Source organism: Taudactylus pleione, unplaced genomic scaffold, assembly GCF_031769625.1.
Source record: "Taudactylus pleione unplaced genomic scaffold, aTauple2 ptg000085l, whole genome shotgun sequence".
Lineage (NCBI taxonomy): Eukaryota > Metazoa > Chordata > Amphibia > Anura > Myobatrachidae > Taudactylus > Taudactylus pleione.
The window spans coordinates 13,695,497-13,709,955 of NW_028284487.1; the positions used below are offsets into that span (position 1 = coordinate 13,695,497).

At 48.4% G+C, this 14,459-nt stretch overlaps 2 pseudogenes; both read left to right on the top strand.

Moving 5' to 3' along the window:
- The first annotated feature begins 2,493 nt into the window (after positions 1–2,493).
- On the top strand, positions 2,494–14,385 carry LOC148532060 (uncharacterized; annotated as a pseudogene).
- On the top strand, positions 10,777–11,910 carry LOC148532061 (uncharacterized; annotated as a pseudogene).
- Positions 14,386–14,459: the final 74 nt, after the last annotated feature.

Sequence of the window (14,459 nt, forward strand, 5' to 3'; positions counted from 1 at the left end):
TGTGTGGTTTCAAATGTGCTGATTTTTTCTTTAACCAAGGTTAGTTCCTGTCACGACCAGGATTTCCTGGCATAGGGGATGACAGGTATTACCTGTGAGGGCGCTGTGGCGTGGTCCTTCCTGGGGAGGGACTGGTGTCTGGCAGTGGGATTTGGCTGTGCAAAGTGTTCCGCGGGCATTGTGTCATTCTGGCCGGGGTAGATAGGCATGGTGGTGTTTCCATTCCACTCTGGTATGGGCGCTGCCATCTTGCCTCTGGTCATGTGACCTAGCTGCTCCACTCCTGGCATGTCACATGCTCTCTCTGACCTATCATGATTCTGCACTGGGTACTTAAGGGAGTTCAGAGCTTCCCATAGTTGCCAGTGCAATGTGTTTCATAGCGTAGCTGTGAGAGAGTTCCTGTGCTTCTGAATAACCTGTCTGTTTGAGTGCTCACCTGTGCTCCTGCTGGATCCCAGCTTCCAAGTAGCCTGCACTGCTCTGTCTGCTCCCAGTCTCCTGCTGGAACCATCCTGCACCTTCTATTTACCCTTTCCCTGCCAAAAGACTTGTGCCTACAGTCAGGGGAGTAGCGAGGGTGGTCCCAGTGGAGCATGAGCTCCGGGTGCCAAAATGGACAGAGGGTGCCATTCAGGCTTCCGGAATTCATGGGGTGCTGCACAGTATGACATGCCGTCTGTTATTTTTATCTTGGTTTGTTTGCTCTATATCCTAAATAAGTTACAGATCCGAGATCCATTTCTACATGTCATGCCCCCTCAAACTGCCCAAATTGGCTACTTGCCCCTGTCCACTCCTTTCTAATTGGCTTCTGTCACCACCCCTCTCTGATCGACTTTTGCCCCTCCTCTCTCCTTTCTTATTGGCTTCTGTCACTGGCTCTCTGATCGGCATGTTCCTCTCGGATCCCTTCCCTCCTCTCCTCATTCATTCATTGTGCTTCAATGGACTTAAAAGTGACACATCTGAGGTACAATGCTAAACTTCAATTTTAAGGTATGAGTTTAAAAAAAGTAACTGCTTTGCTATTTAAAGTAATGAGGGTGATACTGCCACTGTTTGCTGTTTTATTTTTCTCTTCACTTCAATATTCCCCCGCAGGCTGGCCATACCCCACTTTCACAGTTCAGTACAGGGAAGGTGGGGGCACTATGACATGCACTTTCTCCGGGTGCCATAGTTCCATGCTACTCCTCTGTCTACAGTTAACCCTGAACCTGCACTGCCTCCGTTTACCTAGCTCTACACTGAGCCATCTCAGTACAACTCTCCACTTAATTTCATCAGTTGCTGCTAATCCAATTACTCCATAACCTCTCCGGATCTTATCTCACCAGTATCAATCAGTAACTGTTTTCCTGTCTGCAGCCCTGCAGTGACCATTTGGATTACAAAGACTCTTATTAATGCTGCCACTACCTGGGCATTACCCATTCATACTTCACTACAGTTTCTAATCATCACCATCCTCTTAATATTCTGGACTTTATTTTATCTGTATACATGTCTGCAAGTTCACCCATTAAAAAACCCACTTTTCAATTTAAATCTGTTCAGGTGTCTGCTCCTATTACCACCCCGGGTCCACAATAAACCTAGATCCTAACAGTTCCCTTCTGGATTCCTCAATAACCAGGAGAATGAGAAAAAAGAACACTTGTTTAATACAGCTTCCCATCGGCAACAGAATTCGGGATTGTATTGCCCGATGGTCGGTATGTTTTTAATCCGAAATCCCCTCGGTATTTTTTTCTCCTTGTAATAGTCTGACAGGGATCCACAGTGTAGGAAGTAATCAACTTCGCAGTTTTTAAGCATGATGATTTGTGAAAATAATTGTTCAATAGACTCCACCAGTGGTGTCCATCAAGTTATAGGATTCCTTCAGCCTCTGTGTCTGTCAGGCTGAGTTGCTCTCCCATAGGTAAATGTGCATGACTGAATCCTGTCACTTCTTCTTCTCTGGACTTAACAGAGGAATGCAGTGGTGTGCACTGCACGTAAAGTGGTCAGATAAAGTGATGATATATATATAATACCAAAGATGTCGTGCCTTGACAACCTAGTCCGGTGAATCACCAAGACTGTGCATATAATGAAGATAATAGTCCGGCACTCAGCAATACATATAGGCAGAAGCGGCTCCGGTGTTTTTCCCAAACATGTGTATATCGTGGAAACTGGAGGACGGCACTCAAGGAGACTAAATAAAGGATCAAACTGCTATGAGTGTGTAGTCAACGTTTCAGAGTCACCTCTTTTATCAAGACTGTAAGACAAAATGCAAAACAAACATGCAAAAAATACCTAAAAAAAACCTCACCAACGTGACATGTACAACCAGCTCCTGCATCTGGCTGAGACCCAGTGATGTCACAAACGCGACCCGCAGATGGCTGGGGACTCCCTGGAGGGAGTGGTCCAAAGTGTGTCAGATCAACCTCCATCACCATGACAACAAAAATAATAAACAGATGCACGCAAAAAAGCATGCCGTCCAGAGGGAGAAGGCATGGAAGTGTGGAAAAACCTCAGATCACAAACAGCAGTCAGAGTAAGATAATACTGTATACAAATGTAACTAAACTATATGTGGCAACATCTCCATGCAAAAAGCTGTAAGTCACCCATTATTTTAGCAATACGTTTTGCTCTACTCTTAGCAATAACTAGATATAAACACTCGGAGGCATACATGGATTTAAAGAGGTTACAGCCAAAATTTATTGAATTCAATTAGAATTGTAATTGAAAGCTCGATGGCAGCAAAAGTGGTGCTCCTGGGCCACAGCCCACTAGAAAAACTGACTAACATAAATAAAGAGGGCGGATCCCTGCCCTAGCATAAACTGGCCTGAAATGGTACCACTTCCCTCTAATTGGTACAGCCTTGACCCCTCCTTAAGATGATGGTCTAGTCCTCCCTTTAGGGGAATGACTAACTTGCCGCTATCAAGAGGAAAATGGCATTCGGGCACTCTTAAAGCCATAATAGGCCACCCAGGAGCACTGCCTACTGCCACCTGCTGGAGGGAAAAATTTACAGGGAAATCACACAATCCTACCAACAAAACATTATACAAACCACATATGTCGGGTGGGTGGGCGAGCTTGAAATCAAACTTCCAAGAGGAAAATGGCTGCTCAAACTTGGCTTTTTATATGAAATGGGGGAGGCCTTGACCACTGCTGTGCTTTCATAGGCCTATATTACTGACAGATCCTAGCTACGCCCTCTAAACCCTTAACCCCCTAACTACAGAATCCAGCAAAACCCATAACAAAGCAGGGAGGCTTATTTTTCCTCAAACTTTATTTAATTATTCGGAATCTTTACTGTCACCCGATCAGACAATAATCACAGAAAGCACGTGAATGAAAGTGTCTCATTCAGTCCTCTTGTCTGCACAGTTTGTAGCTGATGTATCCGTTTGGCCTCTTTTTGAAGTAAAATGCAGTCACGATTACCGTCTCACGGGTCTGGTGGTACCCAGTCAATAATTTTATATCGAATAGTGGATAAATTATGCTGAATCTCTGTGTTTGTTGTTAGGTTTACATGGCACCGGGACTCTGCTGGGTAACGTCACTTCCGGTTTTTGCAGAGCTGCCATGACCGGAAGTGTGGCTGGTGGACGGAGGCCAGGTGGACATGGTCATACAGGGGGGGTAAGTGGTTTTACATCATGTATTTCACCAGTCTCTGAGTGCTGCCTGGATATTGTCTGTATATATGTATGTATGTATATATGTGTATATATTAGGGGTGTGCACCGGCCACTTTTCGTGTTTTGTGTTTTGGTTTTGGATCTGGATCTTTCTTCATGTTTTGGATCTGGATTGGTTTTGCCAAAACCACCCTTCGGTGTTTTGGGTTCTGGGTTTTGTGTTTTGGATCTGTATTTTTTTTTTAAAAAGCATAAAAACAGCTAAAATCACAGAATGTGTTGATTTTTCTGCTCCTATGCTATTATTAACCTCAAAAACCTTAATTTCCACTCATTTCCAGTCTATTCTGAACACCTCACAGCTCACAATAGTGTTTTTATGTCCAAAAGGTTGCACCGAGGTAGATGAATGACTATGCTAAGCGACACGAGTGGGCGGCACAAACACGTGGCCCATCTAGGAGTGACACTGCAGTGGCAGATAGGATGGCAGTTTGAAAAACTAGGCCCCAAACAGTACATAATTCAAAGAAAAAAAAGAGGTGCAAGATGGAATTGTCCTTGGGCCCTCCCACCTACCCTTATGTTGTATAAACAGGACATGCACACTTTAACAAACCAATCATTTCAGCGCCAGGGTCTGCCACACGACTGTGGCTGAAATGATTGGTTCATTTGGGCCCCCACAAAACAAGCTGGCAATTAATCTGTCCCTGCACAAACTGGCTCTACGGAGGCAAGATGTCGTCCTCATCCTCCTCATCCACAGATTCCTCACCCTCTTCAGTGTTGTGTACATCCTCATCCTCACAGAGTATTAACTCGTCCCCGCTGGAATCCACCACCACAGGTCCCTCTGTACGTTCTGGAGGCTGGTCTCCCTGGAAGAGTTGATAATTCATTTTTATGAACATCATCTTCTCCACATTTTGTGGAAGCAACCTCCTACGCCTTTCGCTGACAAGGTTCCCGGCTGCACTAAACACTCTTTCAGAGTACACACTGGAGGGGGGGAAACTCAAGTAAAATAGAGCCAGTTTGTACAGGGGCCTCCAAATTGCCTCTTTTTCCTGCCAGTACAGGTACGGACTGTCTGACATGCCTACTTGGATGCTGTCACCGATGTAATCCTCCACCATTCTGTCAATGATGACAGTATCATATGCAGTGACAGTAGACTTGTCAGAAATTGTTGCCAGGTCCTTCAGTCCGGACCAGATGTCCAAACTTGGTCCTGCCTGCCCTGCATCACCGCCAGCGGGTTGCTTAGGATACCTAAGTTTTTTCCTGGCAGCCCCAGTTGCGGGAGAAAATGAAGAAGGAGCTATTGACGTGCCACGTTCCGCTTCAGCTGACAGTGTGTTCACCAGCAGGTCTTTGCCTCTTTGCAGGCTTGTGTCGGCCGGAAAGAGAGACACCACATAGGCTTTAAACCTAGGATCGAGCACGGTGGCCAAAATGTAATGGTCTAATTTCAACAGATTGACCACCTCGGAATCCTGGCACAGTGAAAGAAGGGCTTCATCCACAAGTCCCACATGCCGAGCGGAATCGCTCCGTCTTAGCTCCTCCTTCACTTTCTCCAGCTGCTTCTGCAAAAGCCTGATGAGGGGAATGACCTGACTCAAGCTGGCAATGACTGAACTGACTTCACGTGTGGCAAGTTCGAAGGGCTGGAGAACCTTGCACAATACGTAAATCATTCTCCACTGCGCTTGAGTCAGGTGCATACCCCATCCTTTGCCTATGTCCTAGGTGGATGTAAAGGCTTGAATGGCCTTTTGCTGCTCCTCCATCCTCTGAAGCATATAGAGGGTTGAGTTCCACCGCGTCACAACCTCTTGCTTCAGGTGATGGCGGGGCAGGTTCAAGAGTGTTTGCTGGTGTTCCAGCCTTTGGCACGCAGTCGCTGAATGGCGAAAGTGGCCAGAAATTTTTCGGGCCACCCAAAGCATCTCCTGCACGTCCCTGTCGCTTTTCAGAAAATTCTGCACCACCAAGTTTATTGTGTGAGCAAAACATAGGACGTGCTGGAATTTGCCCAGATGTAATGCCCGCACAATATTGGTGGCATTGTCAGATATCACAAATCCCCAGGAGAGTCTAAGTGGGGTAAGCCACTGGGCGATGATTTCCCTCAGTTTCTCTAAGAGGTTGTCGGCGGTGTGCCTCTTACTGAAACCGGTGATACACAGCGTAGCCTGCGTTGGAACGAGCTGGCGTTTCTGAGATGCTGCGACTGGTGATGCTGCTGTTGTTGCTGCGTAAGGTGATACATCTACCCAGAGGGCTGTCACAGTCATATAGTCCTTAGTCTGCCCTGTTCCACTTGTCCACATGTCCGTGGTTAAGTGGACATTGGGTACAACGGCATTTTTCAGGACACTGAGGACACTTTTTCTGACGTTTCTGTACAGTCTCGGTATCGCCTGCCTAGTGAAGTGGAATCTAGATGGGATTTGGAACCGGGGACACACTACCTCCATCAATTGTCTAAATCCCACTGCACTAATGGCGGATACCGTACGCACGTCTAACACCAACATAGCAGTCAAGGCCTCAGTTATACGTTTTGCTTCAGGATGACTGCTGTCGTACTTAAAGGACTGTTGGAGGGTCAATTGTTTAGTAAAAGTAGTGGTGTTCCTACTTCCTCTTTGGGATGATGAACAACTCCAGGCAGCAGCAACAGCAGCAGCGGCAGCAGGAGGCATAGCAATGCAGGATCCTCCGGAGGAATCCCGGATAGGAGAGTCAGTCATGCCAGTGACATGGCCTGCAGGACTACTTCCAATCCTGACTAAGGAGGAAATTGACGAGGAGGGAGTTGACGGTGTGGTTTGCAGGTGCTTGGATACAACAGGACAACGGGATTTAGGTTTCCCTGGACTGCTTACGGTCTTAGCCAAAGTTTCTGAACTTGACAGTAACTTTTTATGAACGCGCTCTAGGTGCCGTATAAGGGAGGATGTTCCTAGGTGGTTAATGTCCCTACCCCTACTTATTTCACCTTTACATATGGTACATATGGTAAGACAGTTGTTGTCCGGATTTGGATAGAAATATTGCCAGACCAAAGAGATGGAATGTTTGGTCTTCTGCCCAGGCATGACCGTGATGGGCTTTTTCATCCCACGGACAACAACTGTCTCCCCCGGAGCCTGATTTAAACAAACCACATCACCATCAGAATCCTCCTCGCCAACTTCCTCCTCAGCGCCAGCTACACCAGTATCCTCATCCTGTTGTACTTCAACAGTGACATCTTCAATTTGCATATCAGCAAGTGGACTGTGGGTGCTCCTTTCAGCACTTGCAGGGGGCGTGCAAATGGTGGAAAGAGCCACCTCTTCCCGTCCAATGCTGGGAAGGTCAGGCATCGCAACCGCCACCACACTTGGACTCTCCTTGGGGATTTGTGATATCTTCTTAGAACGCACAGTTCTTTGCTGTGCTTTTGCCAGCTTAACTCGTTTGATTTTTTTAGCGGGAGGAGGGCTTCCATCGTCATGTGAAGCTGAACCACTAGTCATGAACATACTAGTCATACTAGTATGACACACACCAGTCATAGGGAAAGACCTTAGCCGTTCCTTGCCACTCCGTGTCATAAATGGCATTTTGGCAAGATTACGTTTCTCTTCAGATGATTTAAATGTTTTTTTTAAGGTCATTTTCCTGAACTTTGTCATTTGGGATTGTATGTGGCTTCTACTATGACATTGGGCATCGGCCTTGGCAGACGACGTTGATGGCATGTTATCGTCTATGTCATGACTAGTGACAGCAGCTTCAGCACTAGGAGGAAGTGGTTCTTGATCTTTCTCTATTTTATTTTTATCGGAGAAAGTTTGGTCCTCCATTTATGTTATATCGATTTGAGATATACGTGTGGCTAATGCGCACACAAACACAGAAAATATTTTTTTATTTTTGCTGGAGAGTAGTGCACTTTGTGGGTTACACCACCCTTTAAGAAATGAGCCAGATGGCTCTTTACTTATGGGACACAGGTGCACGAGCAGCCACAGTGCACACAATTCACAAACACAGAAAATATTTTTTTATTTTGTTTGGAGTGTACTTTGGGGGTTACATCACCCTTTAACGGTCAAGCCAGCCGGCCCTTTACTTATGACACAGGCGCACGCTTGGCACTACTTTGTTGATGCACGTGTGGCTACTGCGCACACAATTCACAAACACAGAAAATAATTTTTTATTTGGTTTGGAGTGTACTTTGGGGGTTACATCACCCTTTAACGGTCAAGCCAGCTGGCCCTTTACTTATGACACAGGCGCAGGCTTGGCACTACTTTGTTGATGCACGTGCGGCTACTGCGCACACAATTCACAAACACAGAAAATATTTTTTTTTTGGTTTGGAGTGTACTTTGGGGGTTACAGCACCCTTTACTGGTCAAGCCAGCCGGCCCTTTACTTATGACACAGGCGCACGCTTGGCACTACTTTGTTGATGCACGTGCGGCTACTGCGCACATAATTCACAAACACAGAAAATATTTTTTTATTTGGTTTGGAGTGTACTTTGGGGGTTACAGCACCCTTTAACAGTCAAGCCAGCTGGCCCTTTACTTATGACACAGGCGCATGCTTGGCACTACTTTGTTGATGCACGTGCGGCTACTGCGCACACAATTCACAAACACAAAAAAATATATTTTTTTATGTTGTTTGGAGTGCCCTTTGGGGGTTACAGCACCCTTTAATGGACAAGCCAGCCGGCCTTTTACTTATGGGACACAGGCGCACGCTTGGCGCTGCTCCTTTGTTGATGCACGTGCAGCCACAGTGCACACAATTCACAAACACAGAAAAAAAATATATATTTTTTTGCACTTGGGGGGAGCACCCCTGATGGACAGAGCACCCCCTGGACAACACTACAGCACCCCTTTAGGACTGGGACACTACACAGGACTTTGGAGTGGACACAGCCCCTATGGACAACTGACAGCGCAACACAGTCCTGCCAGCCCCTATGGACTTTGAAGTAGTGGACACAGCCCCTATGGACAACAGCAGCACAGCGCAGCACAGCACAACACTACACTGCACTACACTACACTACACTACAACACTACACTACACAGCCCAGCCAGCCCTAACTCCCACTCTCCCTCTTCACTGTCCACAGCCGAGTGAGAAAATGGCGCCGACGCGGGTACCTTATATAGGATCCAAAACCCGCGAGACCCGGAAGGCGGGATGATGACGTTTTGCCTCGATTTCAGATCCGAGTCAGGCGGGAAAAGTCGAGCCTGACTCGGATCGGCCTCGGATCGGGGGGGCTCGGGGGGGTTCGGATCCGAACCCGCTCACCCCAACTATATATATATATATATATATATATATATATTTATATATATATATATACGAATACAGGAATGAGCAGCACTCGGCAGACTGATAGTTAGAAGCAATAAAAGTTCTTTATTCCAGCGAAGTTTTGGGGTTAATCCCAGGGACAGACAATACAACCATATAGTGCAAAAGACAACATATATATACCATGAAACATGTGACATAAACAAACTAATCAGTGTACTCACCCGAGCAACACCATCCGACAGCAGCACCACTCCACGCGCCGGAACAACTCACGACACTGTCGTGACGACGTCATCGGGTGGCGCCACTCCAGGGAGCAACCAATAACTGGCGTGGATGTGCTGTCTGCAACAATAAAAGAAAAGAAAACATATTTAAATAACATCATTGAATCGTGATGTACAAAAACTGCACTGTAGCTAACCAAGATGCTGGGATAAAGACATACATAAATACAAGCATGAATAAAAACATTAAAACTATAAGATAGAACATGGAGGGAATACACGTGACAGAAATGTCATAAACCTCCAGGCCTGTGCATTGGCTCTCCTCATGGAAAAATCAGGGGTTGGCTGTTATTGGGAAGGAATTTGTTTGGGGGAAGTAGCCAGTACCAAGGGGGTTAATAGAAAGAGGGGGAGGAGTTATAGGTTTTTGCATGAGTGGGGAAGAGGTTTCTCTCTCTACCTTTTCCTGAGGTTGGACAGAGAAGTACCTCATATCAGTGTTCAGTGTATTTTACTGGTTATTCTCTTTTCTTTCCTTTCATCTACACTACTTTTCAATCCCTGTTTCTGCTGCTATCCCTCCTTTTTCTTTTAACCTTTCCTTCTTATATTTATCTCTCCCCCCTCTTTTTTTTCTTTCTCTGTTCTTTCCCTATTCCTTACCTGTTCCTTCCCTTAATTCTTTCCCTGTCCCCCCTTTTTGCATCATGCAGCGTCCCAGACATGTGGTCTCCCTCCCCGCGCGGTATCTGATTGACACCGTCGCGGCGAGCAGGAGGCTTACTAATGCAGCTGAGGGTGAGCGTGGCCGCAGCCCTTTGCCGTCCGGGCCGCGTGACCCGGAGGGTGGAGGAGCGGTGGGCCACAACGGGACTCATGCTGGCAGGGGCAGAGGCGGTCTGCGTGACCGCGCATCCATTAGGGGACTGTCAGGTTCCCCTGTGAGTGCGCGTGCAGAGTGGGCTGCCCTGCAGATGGACCCACGGACGGGGACTCATTTACTCCCACGGGAAGGAGAGCCCGCAGGTCGGGCGCCATTTTGGGTCGCCCTGACCCGCAATATGGCGGCTCCAGTATGATGGGGCGGTCGCCGCTCGGCGCTCCCATCTAGGCACGCGGTCGGCCAGGGACGTGCAGAGTTGGGGGGGTGCAGTGGCCGTTGAAGGTGGGGGCCCTGACACACCGCGCGGACGTAGAGCGGGCGGCAGGGGTAGGTCAGCGCACGGTTTGGGCCGGGAAGGTGGCTTCAGGACCTGACGCTTCAAGGAGACAAGCATGCGAGCAAGCATGCCTCCTTTGTCCCGCAGGGGAGTTCCTTCCGGAGTTGCGAATGCTGGCGCGACCCTCGAGGTCAGGGGTGGTCTAGACGTGGCGGAAGTCTCTGCTTTATGTGCCTCGGTGGTCTCAGCGATCATCCCCCTTTTCACCACTGGGCCCGGTGGGGGGGCAGGGCATCAGTAGTGCAGGATGAACCTACCCTAATTGCCTCGCGGGTGACACAGTCTATTGTCCCAGTCGTAACCATGGCACTAAGTAGGTCAACAGGCTCACGTAGGAGGGTTAACAGCGTCGTGGCGCAGGGTTCGGCCGGAGTTGCTATTGAGCTTGCTAATGGTAGGTCTTCCATTGCAGAACATTCCGGCAATATTATGAAGGAGTCGGTGCAAGTCGATCAGGGCGCGTCAGGAAGCGGGAGGTCCGAGAGACGGTCCTCCAGGTCTGGTGAGTCTTCCCCGGATCCCGAATGGGAGCCTAGTAATGCTTCCCCTGGTGTTGGTGGTACTTCAGCTTCAGATGGGTCCGGGTCGTCAGGGAGCGCTGAGCCGGCTAAGTCGTCCCGTAGTAGGCGCAGACAGCGTAACAGATCTGGGAGGGGGAGGAGTTTCTCCTCTACCTGGTCCACTGCAGGTAGCGGGAGCGGGAGCAGTAAGCAGGGTACCGGGAAACGGCGCTCTAAGAAAAGACGCAGGTCATCGAGTAGTAGTAGTATGTCTTTAGGGTTGGGGCATTAGGATGCTCTGCGTTGTTCCAACACTGCGGTGCTTCAGGGCCTTCATCCTCGTATGCGTGAGAGAATTAGGCGGGGTAGGTACGTTAATGTGTTTGCGTTAACCAGTAAAGCCAAGAAGACACTAGCTGCGGCCAAGAAAAAGGGTTTTGGGGGCGATGAGGCTGGCAAGTCCTATCATACATGGCTAAAAGGCATGTATGTCTTTTCTGCGTGTTACCTGGAGACACGTCCGGATGAGCATATGAATATTATCCGGTATTTATACCTCATCCACTATCTCTTTAGCTCTGCTCGGGGGGCTGCATGGCATGTTTATGATGAAGAATGTCGTCGTAAACAACACGGGCGCGAGATTATTGATTTTGGCGCTAAGGACGTTGAAGTTTTCGTTGATGTTACTCAACCGGACCAGGCAGCGGCTGAGGGCGTTAGTCAACGTCATCCAGCTAGGTCAGGGTCGGGTCTGTTTGGGGGTCATTCCGGCGGGGCGAAGGGGTCCGGTACCAAACCTGGACATGGTAAGTGTTTTGCCTTTAACAACGGGCAATGCACTTTGGGTTCTCAGTGCCGGTTTTGTCACCTTTATATCTGCTGCGGGGGTTCGCACCCCATTAAAGATTGCACACGTCCATTTACTGCTAGATAGAGCCCCCATGCCAATTCGAGTGCGGTCTTTGCTGCTATGGTTAGAGCTATACCCTTTGCGCGCTGCGGCAAACTTCCTGAAGGATGGTTTTACAGGTGGCTTTGGCATGCCTATTTTACGTCCGGTTTGTTGCAAATCCGTTCAGAATTTGCACTCGGCATGGGATTTCCCTGAAGTTTTGCGAGAAAAGGTGCTGCAAGAGGTTCATCTGGGGCGTATGGCGGGGCCTTTTGCGGTGCCTCCAATAGCGGATTTAGTGCTATCTCCGGTAGGGGTTGTCCCCAAGAAGGCTGCAGGGAAGTTCCGGCTCATTCAGCATCTGTCTTGTCCGGCGGGTTCCTCGGTCAACGATGCCATACCGGAAGACTTGTGTAGGGTAGTTTATCAATCTTTTGATGCTGCTCTGGACATGGTGCGATCTTTTGGCCGGGGGGCTCTGCTGTGCAAGCTGGATGTTGAATCCGCTTTCCGTTTATTGCCGCTTCATCCGTCAGCATTTAGGTTCATGGGATTTCGTTTGGATGATGGGTACTACGTTGACCTGTGCTTGCCAATGGGTTGCTCGTTGTCTTGCGCTTATTTTGAATGTTTCAACAGCTTTTTGCATTGGAGCTTGGAGATGTTTTCGGGCCAGTCCGGTATTGCCCATTATCTGGATGATTTCTTATTCGTGGGTCCGGCGGGTTCCCTATGTTGTGTTAGGCTTTTGGAAGCGGCCATGCAGTTGTTTCATGATTTTGGGGTGCCCATTGCTGTAGACAAGACAGAAGGACCTACGTCTGTTTTGACGTATTTGGGGATCAAGATAGATACTGTTCAAGGTTTGTGTTGATTACCAAATGACAAAGTGTTGCGCCTTCAAGATGGGGTTTTGCTGGCCCTTGCGAATGGGAAAATGACACTTAAGCAGGCTCAATCGCTTTTGGGGCCTGCTTAATTTCGCATGTCGGGTGATTCCTATGGGTAGGATTTTCTGTCATAAGTTGGAGAGGGCCACGGCAGGGGTTCGGCACGGGCATCATTTTATTCACATCACTAGAGAAATGCGGAGGGATTTGCTTATTTGGGAGGCATTTTTGGGGAATTTTCATGGAATTAGGATTTGGGTTTCGCTCCCGGTGTCCAGCTCGGCCCTTCAGTTGTTCACTGATGCAGCTGGTTCTGTCGGCTTCAGAGCTTATTTTGATGGGAAGTGATGTGCGGATCTTTGGCCGGTTGAGTGGGTTGCCGAGGGTTTGACAAAGAACTTGATTTTACTCAAATTATTTCCCATAATGGTGGCTTTAGAGCTGTGGAGTGGATTGTTGGGGGCCGGGCTGTGATTTTCTGGTGCGATAACCTAGGGGTGGTGCAAGCCATTAATAGACAGAAGTCTTCATGCCTACAGGCCATCAGGTTGCTAGCGCAGATAGTGTTGCTTTGCTTGCAGGGTAACATTGCTTTGAGGGCGGAACATGTTCCTGGAATAGAGAATGATATTGCTGATGCGCTATCACGCCGAGATTGGGGAAGGTTTAGGCAATTGGCGCCTGGTGCTGAATTGGTTGGTGAGTTGTGTCCATCTTATGTATGGCAGGTGATCCTGCCGACATTGAGGGATTAGCTCGTCGATCCTTGGCCCCAGCTACGCACGTTGCCTACCTTTCCGCATGGGAGCAATGGAATGTGTTTCGCTCGCGTTGGCAGAACAGAGGTAAGAGTCACAGTTCGTTGATCCTCACCTTTGTTTGGCGCCTATATTCGTCTGGAAAATCTAGGTCATGCGCGGTTAAAATGCTGGCCGGGATTTCCTATTTTTCACGTTTACGAGGTGAAGTCGATGTTACCAAGTCATTTTACCTTTCGCGGGTTTTGAAGGGTTGGGCTAGGGTAGCTACTACAATGCCGGATCCCCGGCGCCCGATCGACGGGAAATTGTTGGGTCACATGTTAAAAGTTCTGTCTAGGGTCTGCGCGTCATCCTATGAGTTGTGTTTGTTTAGACTGGCTTTTGGGGTGGCGTATCATGGGGCGTTTAGGGTGGGTGAATTGGTTGCCCTTTCCAGGGCGGCTGTTTCGCCAATGCTTCACTCCCACGTGCGGGTTTGCTCCGAGTCGATACAATGTCTCATTTGGCATTCCAAGACAGATCAAAATGCCAAGGGGCGATGGGTCACTTTAGGTCGTTGCCAGCAGATGGCTATTTGTCCGGTCAAGCTGGCATCGGCTTACCTGCGGATTCAGCCAGCTGGAGCGGGTGCTTGGTTGATGCACCTTGATGCATTGCCAGTCACACGTTATCAGTTTGCGTGGATGTTAAAACAATGCATTTTACGTCTGGGTTTATCGCCGTCTGATTACAGCACTCACTCCTTCCGCATCAGCGCTGCTACAGCTGCCGCTGTGGCAGGGTGGTCGGCGAGCGACATTCGGGTGCTAGGCAGATGGAAATCTGGTGTGTATTGAAGATACATCAGGTTTTGGTCTGGCTGTTAATCTCAGCTTGGGGACTAGCTACTCGTCACCCTAGTGGCTGGGGGTCTTGAGGAATTTTGTTTTACCATCAGTTT